Source organism: Dasypus novemcinctus, chromosome 19 (assembly GCF_030445035.2).
Source record: "Dasypus novemcinctus isolate mDasNov1 chromosome 19, mDasNov1.1.hap2, whole genome shotgun sequence".
In the NCBI taxonomy this organism is placed as follows: Eukaryota; Metazoa; Chordata; class Mammalia; order Cingulata; family Dasypodidae; genus Dasypus; species Dasypus novemcinctus.
The window spans coordinates 81,026,738-81,038,134 of NC_080691.1; positions in this window are offsets into that span (position 1 = coordinate 81,026,738).

Sequence of the window (11,397 nt, forward strand, 5' to 3'; positions counted from 1 at the left end):
GTCCTTCTCACGCGGCATCTCCTTCTCCCTCTGCCATTTTTAAGGCTCTTGGGGGTTACATGAGGATAACTTCAGCAATCCAGGGCATCCCTTTATTTAAAAATCAGCTGATAAGCCACCTTCACTCCCTTTGCCACGGGGGATGTCACCCTCCTTGTCACTGGGAGGGTGACCGTTCTCTGTGTCCTGATGGCAGGTGCCGGGTCCCTGCAGAGTTACTTAAACGAGCCAGTGTGAGTCCCCCTCAAGCAGCAAGGGCCGCTGCCTGCGTGACTACAAGCGCTGCCTTCCACGGCCCGGCTTCTTCACTCTGCAGCTCAGGGCAACGTGGAAACTCGTCGAGCTGCGCGGTGAAGATACAGGCTCTCGGCTCTGCCGTAAGCCTCGATTTTTTAAAAGAGGAGAACCATCCGATGGCTCAGAAACACCAGGAGAGCAGCTCAACATCATGAGCCACCAGGGAAATGCAGGTCCAAACCACAAACGAGACGTCACGGCCCGCCTCTCGGAAGGGTTCGAAGAGAAATGCCTGACGACACCGAACGCTGGCAAAGATGCAGGGAAATCGGGGCAGGCAGACGTTGCCGGTGGGAGTGTAAACTGGGGCAGCCGCTCTGGAAAACGATTTGGCGGTTTCTCAAAAAAGAAGGAAAAAAAAAAAAGACTAAACCTGGAACTATCGTACAACTCGGCAAGTGCTCCCCCGGGCATCGGTCCCAGAGAAGTGAAATCGTATGTTCATGCAAAAACCTGTACACAAATGTTCATAACAGCTTTCTTCATGAGAGCAAAATACTAGAAGCCGGATGTCCTTCGATGGTAGAATAAACTGGCACGTCGTTCCTGGAATATTACTCAGCAATGAAAAAGAACTACCTATTGAGACATGCTACAGTTGGAATGGATCTCAAAGTGATGACGCTGAGTGAAAAAAAAAGTCCATCTCACATAGTTAGAAACCAATTTCATCTCTATAACATTCTTTTTAAAAAATTTCATTTATTTATTTCCCCCCCTTCCCCTCCTCCCACCCTGCTGTTTTTGCTGTCTGTGTTGTCTTCTCTTCTCATTTTCTCTCCTCTAGGATTCACCGGGATTTGATCCTGGGGACCTCTGATGGGGAGAGAGGTTCCCTGTCAGCTGTGCCACCTCAGCTCCTGGTCTCTGCTGCGCTTCACCTTGACTCTCCCCTTGTCTCTCTTTTGATGCGTCATCCTTTTGCTGTGTGACTCACTTGCGCAGGGCACTGGCTCACACCTGGGCCTGCTTTCTCTTCTTCTTTTTCACCAGGAGGCCCCAGGGATGGAACCCAGTTCCTCCCCTATGGTGGGCGGAAGCTCTATCACTTGAGCCACATCCGCTTCCCTGTAACATTCTTGAAATGAAAAAGTTATAGAGATGGAGAATGGATTAGTGATTTCTTGGGTACAGGAAAGGTGAAGGTTGGAAACAAAAACAGGGAGCACAAAGGAAGTCCATCCGTGGTGACAAAACAGTTTTGTGTCTTGATTGTGGTGGCGGTGATGTGAATTCGTGCACGGGGTAAAACTGCACAGAACAATACACGCACCCAAGCCCTGCAGGTCCCCTAACGCTGCTGTCACAATGTCAGAGTCCTGGCTTTGGGGTGACCCTACAGCCACAGACGGTGTCACCCTTGTAGAAAACTGGGTCGAAGGTCCCTGGGAAACGCTGTGCTGTTTTCGCCACTGCCTGTGAATCTGTAACCATCTCGAAATGAAAGGCAAAGCCCACAAAGAGAGGGTCTTGGGGAAATCAATGGAGACTCAAATATTGTTTTTTATTTCCTTCCTTCCCAAGAACGCCCTGGACTATTTGCTGCAAAATCCAAGCGGCGGGCAGAGGTGTGTGTGGTTCCAGCGTACAATGCTACAATGCGGTGGGAGGAAAAGATGCCAAATTCCTCCCTCAGCACTTGACAAAGACTCTATTCATTCTAAGAATTAGCACATTCTGGCACCGGCCAATTAAGCCGTATTAGCCGAGAGATAAAGCAAATTGCCTCGTTTGCGGCCAATAAGCCCTTGAAAAGGTGCTCATTGGCCATTGTCATCAGGGAAATGCAGATCAAACCCACAAGGAGACGCCCCTTCGCACCCACGGGGGCAGCCATCGGAAAAACAAAACAAAACACGGAAAATAAATGTTGGCAAGGATGGGGAGAAATTGAAAAACTAGGTATGGCTGGCGGAAATGTAAGACGGTCCAGCCACCGTGGAAAAGGGTTGGACGGTTCCTCAAAAAGTTGTGACCTGGCAATTCCACTTCTTAGAACAGACGCAAAAGATTTGAAAGCAGGGACTCTAACGGATCCTTATGTCCCTACAGCACTAGGCACGGCAGTCAAACGGTGGAGACCATTCGAACGTCTGTGGACTGGGAGACCGAAAACCAAACAGTGGTCCAGCCAGACACTGGAATAGTATGCAGCCGTGAAAAGGAATGACGTTCTGACACACGCGACAACGTGGATGGACCTTGGAGAATTTTGCTTAGGGAAAGAAACCAGGCAGGAAAGGGCAGCTATTGTATGATTCCCCTTATGGGAAATATCCCGGAGGAGCAAATTCATAGAGACAGAGAGCAGAGCTGCAGGTTGCCAGGAGTCGGGGAGGAGGGGGGGTAGGAACGTATTGCTTAAGGGAGAGCCAGCATTTCTGTTTGGGGTGATGCAAAAAGTTTGGCTGTGGGTGGAGGTGATGCTTGCACAACATTGTGAATGTAACGAGTGCCACTGCCTTGCACACTCTGCACTAGGCGAGTTCACGCATACCGAAAAACACAGGGACCCCAGAGGCGGGTGAGAACCGTGGCTGATGGTACAAATCCAAGGATGTCCTTCTGTGGACTAGAACAAGTGCACATCACTATTGCAGGGGGGTGGGACGGGAGAAGCATGGGAAAAACACGACTAATGTCACCTATGGGCTGGGGTCAACAGCAAGTGTGGAATAGTCTGCATCGATGCCAGAGATGCAAGCTGTGTTAACAGCAGGGGCGTGTGGGAAAACGCACCAAAGGTATGCTAGGGGCCGCCGGGCGCCGTAAGAGGCGGGCGATATTCTCTGGAATCTGCAGCAGATGTCCCACGACAAGGCAGTGGGTTTGGTGGAGGGGCTGCAGGGCAGTGCCACACGTGTGGGAGCGTTCTGGAAGTTCACAACTTTTCCAGTGAAAATAGGTATGTTTTAAAAATAATAATTTTTTAATGTAACGTGTTGTGTGAGCTAGGTATCTTTTAAAAATAAATTTAAAAAATAAACAAGCTAAAAAATAGGACATTTTTAAAAATTGGCATATATTGTATGATCTCTGTCTCTCTCCACGATTTTAAAACCTTGCGAGTTTTCTTTGCTGAGATACCGCCCCACTCAAACCCCTGCCACTATTCGCTTCCACTCGTGGCCCCGGAAATGGGTGGATTCTCTCTGGTTGGAGGGGATCGTGGATCCCTGAGAGTTTATGAGGATGAGGAGACGCAGGCTGAGGCTGCAGGGAGACCCCAGGCAGAGAGGCTGCTCTGGAAACCGTAGTCGGGCAGATCCTTTTTTTTTTAAGATACGTAAATCACACAAAATGTGTGATTATATTTAAAAATATAAGAGGTTCCCGTATACCCCACCCTCACTCCACCCCACTCCTCCCACATCAACACCCTCTTTCATCATTGGGGCACAATCGTTGCATTTGGTGAACACATCTTGGAGCAGTGCTGCCCCGCGTGGATTATAGTTTACACTGTAGTTTACACTCCCCCAGTCCATTCAGTGGGTTAAGGCAGGATAATAATATCCAGCATCTGTCCCTGCAGCATCATGTAGGACAACTCCAAGCCCCAAAAATGCCCCACACCACACCTCTTCTTCCCTCCCCCTGCCCTCAGCAGCTCCCGCGGCCACTGTCTCCCCATCAATGCTACGCTTTCTTCCATTGCTAGAGTCACAACAGTTCCATAGTAGAATAGCGGCAAGTCCACTCCAATCCATCCTCTACTCCTCCATCCCCTGGACCCTGGGACGGTGGTGTCCCCTCCACCTCTAGATCGAGAGGGGCTTCGACCCCACGGGCTGATGGACGCGATTCTGCTGGCAGCTGCAGGCACTCTTGGCTCCTGGGGTGCTGGGTGACCGTCCTCCCCTCCCTCTTCGCTGGCCTGGGTAAGTCCACGGCCCGGGGGGTAGGTGCTGCAACTCTGCCGGGGCTCAGAGAGCAAAACGCTTCCTGTGTCGCGCAGCAGTCGCAGCCCTGGGCCTTTTTTTGCCCAGGGAAGCAGGCTTCCGTTCGCACGCGAATGTTCTCGGCGGCTTTGTTTGTAACCGCCCCCCTCGGGAAGCCACCCAGAGGGCCTTCGGCCAGTGCAGCGGGGACAGAGCGGGGCCCTCCAGACCCCGGAGAGGCTCCTCGGCCCCGGAAAGGAACCAGCTCTGGATCCGTGGACAACGCGGGTGAATCCCAAGGGCGCGATGCGGGGGGGGGACCCTCGAAACGTCACCGTGCAGGACGCCGTTGATACGACGTTCTGGAAATAAAGTTTGTAACCTTGGGGATGAAATTAAGGGCTGCCTGGTGTGAACGGCACGGGGAGCGTGGGCGTGGGGTGGGTTGACCCCATCTCTGCAGTCGTGGGACCATTCTGTGTCCCACTGGCAGCGCGGGTTACTAGAATTTACACACAGGATACAGTTGCCTAGAACTTGATACATTGTATCCAATTTCCTGGTTTGGTGTTGAACTAGAGTCACTGGGGGACACTGCGTGATGGGTATACAGCCTTATGTGATGTCCTTGCAACTTCCTAGAAATCAACAATCATTTCAAAGTAAAATGTTTGTTTTTTTAAGATTTATTTATTTCTCCCCCCACCCCCCAGCCCTCTCTGTCTGCTCTCTGTGTCCATTCGCCACGCGTTCTTCTGTGCCTGCTTGTCTTCTCTTTAGGCGGCACCGGGAACCGATCCTGGGACCTTCCGGAGTGGGAGAGAGGTGCTCGATCTCTTGCACCACCTCAGCTCCCTGGTCTGCTGCATCTCTCTTATTGCCTCTCCTCTCTGTCTCTTTGTTGCGTCATTTTGCTGTGCCAATGTGGGCCGGCTCGCCCTCACCAGGAGGTCCTGGCATTGAATCCTGGACCTCCCTATGGTGGTGGGAGCCCAATTGCTTGAACCACATCCGCTTCCTTTTCTTTTTTTAATTAAAAAAAAGGTCCAAGGTCTGTCCTGGCAGGTGGCGTAGCTCGCCAGGGGCAAGGCAGCGCGCCTGCGGGAACGGGCCCGCGTGGCCCTAGCTGGAAGGGGGGCCCGGAAACGCCGCCCCGAGCGCATGGCCCTGGCGGGGGCTTCCCTTAAACAATTATCTTGCCAGCAGCCAGGTGAACGGGAGTGCGATCCGTCACTCGCTAATTGCTCTTGCCATGCTCGGGCCCGGGGCTGGCAGGCAGCCACGGCACCCAGATGCTCGGCGTAATCGGGGCGACGTGACAAGCACGTCCAATGCGGCCTGCGCCGCTGACGCCGCGCGCGCCCGATCCGGGCAGACGGGGAACTTTCTGGAAAGTTCCGCCTCCTGGCCTTTGCTCTGGCCGGACCTTCTGCCTGATACCCTTGAGTGGTGGTCAGAGCTGTCTGTACACCCCCCCCAAAAAAACACACAACATGCCCTTAAACTTAACCCATTCCCGGGGCTGAGGGGGACTTCTGAGGAGGTGACCTCGGTTGGGGCGCGGCCGCCTCCCCCAGGCTGGGTCTTGACCCTCCTCCTGGACTCCTTTATAACCCGAAAAAAATTCGGACAGAGAGAGGAGAAAGTCACAGAAGGAGCAGCAGGAGCTGAGCGTCAGCGGAGCCGGAAAGAGAAGGGAGAGGCCGGGGGAGGCCACCTGTGCCTCGCCAGGCGACAGGGACCAAGGCGCGCCAGAGCCAGCCCCAGAGCGCCCCAGTTTCCAGAAGCAGCGCCTTGCTGTGGACTTGCTTTCAGCCTCAAACCTGGGAGCAAGTAAATTCCCTTGGTTAAGCCCAGCGTCCCCGCCGGGGCTCGGGCCTCCCAGGAGCTGCCGCCCCAGCTGCCCAGCCCGCCCTGGCCTTCCGTCTCCTCTCCCTCCTCCCTCTCCCCGGGAAGCCTCCTACACATCAGAGCAGAGGCGAGGGGACGTCCCCAGCCCAGGGCCACAGGACGGAGGAACAGAGTGTGGACTGGAGCGGACTTGCTGGTGTTCTACTACAGGCCGCTCGCGGCTAGCAACGGAAGGACTTGCAGCATCGAGGCGGAGAAAGTGGCCGCGGTGGCTGCTGAGGGCCGGGGGGGGGGGAGAAGGGATATGAGGTGGGGGCGTTTTTGGGACTTGGAGTTGTCCTGAATGATGTTGCAGGGACAGATGCTGGACATTATATCTCCTGCCATAACCCACTGAATGGGCTGGGGGAGTGTGATCTACAATGTAAACTATGATCCGGGTGGTGCAGCAGGGCTCCAAGATGTAGTCACCAAGTGCGATGGATGCGCCACCACGATGAAAGAGGGTGCTGACGTGGGAGGAGTGGGGTGGGGGCATGGGGGCATACGGGAACCTCTTAGGTTTTTAAATGTAACATTTTTTTGTTATGTATGTATCTTCCAAAAAATACAGTTTACAAAAATGGTGAGGTGGGGGCTGGGGAATGGGTTATATGGGAACCTCTTACGTGTTTTGTTTTTTTATGTTTTTTAATGTAACATTCCTTGTATTCTATTAACTTTACTCTAAAATATATATATATATCCCCCGGTTGGGATGGAAGACGCCAGCCCAGCTAGGCTCTGCCCCCAGGGCTTGCAGGGAGATGGTGCAAAGCACGGAAAACTCAGGGAGGCAGGAAGGCTTCCTGGAGGAGGCGACATCCACGTCTCGAGCTGAAGGATCAACAGGAGGGAGGTGGGGAAAGCCGAGGGGACAGCGAGGGTCGACGCTCCGAGGCGACGCCTTTGGGAGCGCGTGGAGGCGCTGCCTGGAGCGTAGAGGTGGGGGGTGCGGGAAGCGGAGGCCGGGAGGGCCTCGTAAGTCGTCGTGGTTTGGGCTTTACCCCGGGGGCAACAGGGCGCCACAGAAGGGCCTGGCGCGATGGGGAGGGGGCTACCGGCCTGGCGATCCAAGGGCCCCCCTCGCCTCCCGGCGCAGCTCGAGGCCCCGCGGCATCTCCCCCCGCCCTGCCCACTCGCACCCCGGCCTCTTCGCGCCCGTTTCCTAAAGAAACTCCTCCTCATCCTCCAGAACCCCGCGCTGCGGGGCGAGCCACGGTCCCCCAGAAGCTGCGTCCAGGCTCTCAACCCAGTGCCTGTGAACGCCACCTTTTCCATACATCGGGTCTTTGCTGATGGACTCGAGGCCAGCGGCGGGTGTCAGTCCGTGACTAAGAAGAAGAGGAGGGGACAGACGGACGGTCGCCGCCAGGAGCCCCGGCACGCGCAGGCTGGTGGCGAGCGGGAAGCTGGCGGCGGGGCAGGGGCTTCCCAGCCCCTCCCGAGGAGCTGGGCCCCGGGGTGCCTCCGATCCAGACTTCCCGCCTTCCGAGAGGAAGGGAATTTTGGACACGGGCACAGGCGCGCGGGGAGAAGGCAGAGACCGGAGCGCGGCCACAAGCCAAGGCACGTTGCAGCCACAGACGCTGGAAGAGGCGGCAAGGAACGTGCCCCGGCGGCCTGGGCGGGAGCGCGGCGCTGCCCTCACGGTGCTCGGGACTTCCGGCCTCCGAGACGGGATGGCAGGACGGTGTGTGGCCCCGCAGCCCGTCTCCCGGGCAGCCCTGCTGCGGCACTGACCACGCGGCGCCAGGCGTGGCTGGCACTGACTTGGTCTCCCCAACCTGGGGAGATTGGAGCGGGGGCAGGGGGGGCATCAAACATCTATCGCATAAATAAACGAATGATTGAAAGGGTGAATATAGTCAAGCATGAGCAAAAAGGGAGAGCATTGGCTGTGTGGCGCTGGGCGCAGCTCTGAACCTCTCTGAGCCTCATCACTGAAAAGGGGTATCCATGACATAGAGTCCTCTGGGGATTGAATGAGCCGCTCGACATAGGAGGGACCGACAGCCGTGCGTGCTGCCTAAGTGTTTGTTAAATAAAATTAGGGGAACGGAAGTGCTACCGAAGGGAAGTGGATAGGGATTGAGTGATTGAGCTCCCAACTACCACATGGGAGGTCATGGGTTCAGTTCCTGATGCCTCTGAAAGAGGATGAGCAAGACAGCGAGCTGACGCAATGGGTTGGCGTGGCAAGCTAATGCAACAAGATGAAACAAGAGACACAAGGAGGAAAACATAATGAGAGATGCAATAACAAAGCAAGGAGCGGAGGTGGCTCAGGTGATTAGGAGCCTCCCTCCCACATGGAAGGTCCTGGGTTCAGTTCCTGGTGCCTCCTAATAGGAAGATGAGCACACAACGAATGGACACGGTGAGTGCAAACAAGGGGGTGGGGAAATAAATTTTTTTAAAGTGCTACCAAAGGCCCTAGGGATATCCAGACACCAGAGGCAAGCCACATAGCCACGTGAAAATAAAGCCCCCTTGGCAGGCTCTATCTGAAACTACAAAGTGCTGTTTCCCCAATATAGCATAGTTATTTATATATTGCCTAAACTTGATTCTTCTACTTCTTTTATTTGAACCTATACTTTCCAATATAATTAAGTGTACTTCTCAGAGGCATAAAGCCTTTGGATTGTTCCTAAGTCAGTGGAAGTCTGAAACCCTGCAGAGTTGTAGTCAACTCTACTCTCTAGTTTTGCTTTGTTTTTTTAATTTTATTTATTTTTCCGCCCCCCTCGTTTGTGCTTGCTGTCTGCTCTGTGTCTGTTCATTGTGTGCTCTCTATGTCTGCTCATCTTCTTTTTTAGGAGGCACCGGGAACTGAATCCAGGACCTCCCATGTGGGAGGGAGGTGCCCAATCGCTTGAGCCGCATCTTCTCCCTGCTTGTTATGTCTCTTGTTGTGTCTCCTCACTGTATTGTCTCATTGTATCATCTTGTCACATCAGCTCACTTCACTAGCCTGTTGCATCAGCTCAATGTCTTGCTCGACTTCTTTAGGAGGCACCGGGAACCAAACCTGGTTCCTCCCATGTGGGAGGCGGGTGCCCAACTGCTTGAGCCACATCCTCTCCCAATTCTCTCCAGTTCTTTGGGTTTGCCCTGGACAACTAACAATACAATCGTGATGGACCAGCTCCAGCCCAAAAGCAAGGAGTACCTCCAACTGCAAGCAAAACAATTCCTTTCCATTTGCCCCATAATAGCTATATCCCTGCTCAGCCTGAAGTAGTCAGAGTGAACCTTATCCCAAATCCCCCAAGACTGAGGCATGAATAAAGCTAAGGGGACAGTGTAACTGCTGACTAAAGCGGATTGATTGTTATTGTAGTTTTATCATGTGTTATCTGAGGAATTTGTTAATATGGATATAACTAATTTTTTTAAAGATTTATTTTATTTATTTATTCCTTCTCCTCATTGTTTGCACTTGATGTCTGCCCTCTGTGTCCATTTACTGTGTAATTTCCACGTCTGCTCTTTAGGAGGCACTACAAACTGAACCTGGGCCCTCCTATGTGGGAGATGCTCAATTGCTTAAGGCACATCTGCTCCCTGCTTTGTTGTGTCTCTCATTGTGTTTCCTCTTTGTGTCTCCTTGTTGCGTCATCTTGTATCAGCTCACTGCACCTGCCTGTTGCATCAGCTCACTGTCTTGCTCATCTTCTCCAGAAGGCACCGGGTCCTGAATCCAGGACCTCCCATGTGGTAGGCAGCAGCTCAATCACTTGACCCACATCTGCAACCCCAAATTAATTTTTTTAATGTAAAAAAAATCAGGTGAATCAGTTGAAACCGCTGGGGTTAGTGGAGGAATGCCCCAAATCCTCATCCCCGGACCCTGTGAATGTTCCTAACACAGCAACGGGGGACTTTCCAGATGGGATTAAGAACCCTGAGATGGAGATTTACCTGGATTGACTGGGGGACCTGATGTCATCACCAAGGGTCCTTATAAGAGGGCGGCAGGAGGGCCAGAGCTAGAGAAGGAGACTTGGGACAGAAGCAGAGAGGGATTGGAGGACGGAGGAAGGGGCCACGGGGCCCCGCGTGGCCGTGGCATGAGATTGTATATCTAATATCAACGGGATAGAATTGAGAGTCCAGAAATAAACCCCAGATCTATGACCAGATGTTTTTCAACGAGGGTTCCATGTCCATTAGACAGAGAAAAAACAGCACCTTCAACAAATAGGCTGAGATAACCAGACATCTACGTGAGAAAGCAGGAAGCTGGAGCCCTACCTCACACCGTATAGAGATGAGCTCAAAATGGGTCAATGACCTAAAAGAAGAGCTAAAACTATCCAAGTCCTAGAAGAAAACGTAGGTGTAAATCTCCATGACCTGGAGTTGGTGATAGATTCTTAGATATGATCCCTAAAGCACAAGCATCAAAAGAAAAAATAGATAAAGTGGACTTCATCAAAATTAGAATAACTGATGCTTCAAAGGATCTTACCGAGAATGGGAAAAGACAACTTACAGAATGGGAGCAACTATTTGCCAATCATATTTGATGACGGTTTAATAGCCAGAAAATATTTTTAAAACAATTTATAACTCAATATCAGAAATATAAATCCCCACAGGAAGCAGATGTGGCTTGAGAAGTTGAGCTCCTGCCTACCACTCGGGAGGTCCCAGGTTTGGTACCCGGTGCTTCCTAAAGAAGATGAGCAAGACAGCGAGGTGACGTGGTGAGCTGGTGTAGCAGGCTGACACAACAAGAGCATGCAACAAAGAGATAAGGAGGAAAACACAATGAAAGACACAACAAACCAGAGAGCAGAGGTGGTTCAAGCGATTAGGTGCCTCCCTCCCACATGAAAGGGCCCTGGTTGGGTTCCCAGTGCCTAATAAAATGAAGACGAGCACACAGCGAGTGCAAACGAGGGAGGGGGGAGAAACAAATAAATCTTTTATATATATATATATATAAACTCCAATTAAAAATGGGCAATGGGCTTCTCCAAAGAAAATATACAAATGGTCATTAAGTGCATGAAAAGATGCTCAATGTAATTAACCGTTAGGAAATGCAAATCAAAACCACAATGAGACAACATTTCACACTCACTGGGATGGTGCAGCTGTTTGATGTCTGCCCTCTGTGTCCATTTACTGTGTAATTTCCATGTCTGCTCTTTAGGAGGCACTACCAACTGAACCTGGTTATGAAATCCAAAAATAGGTATTGGATTATGTTTGTGATCTGGTCTGTACCTGGGCGTGATGGAGTTATGATGAGGCTCTGATTGGGCCACGTCATTAGGGCAGATAAAAGGCACGGCCAAGGACAAAGGTGAGGGGT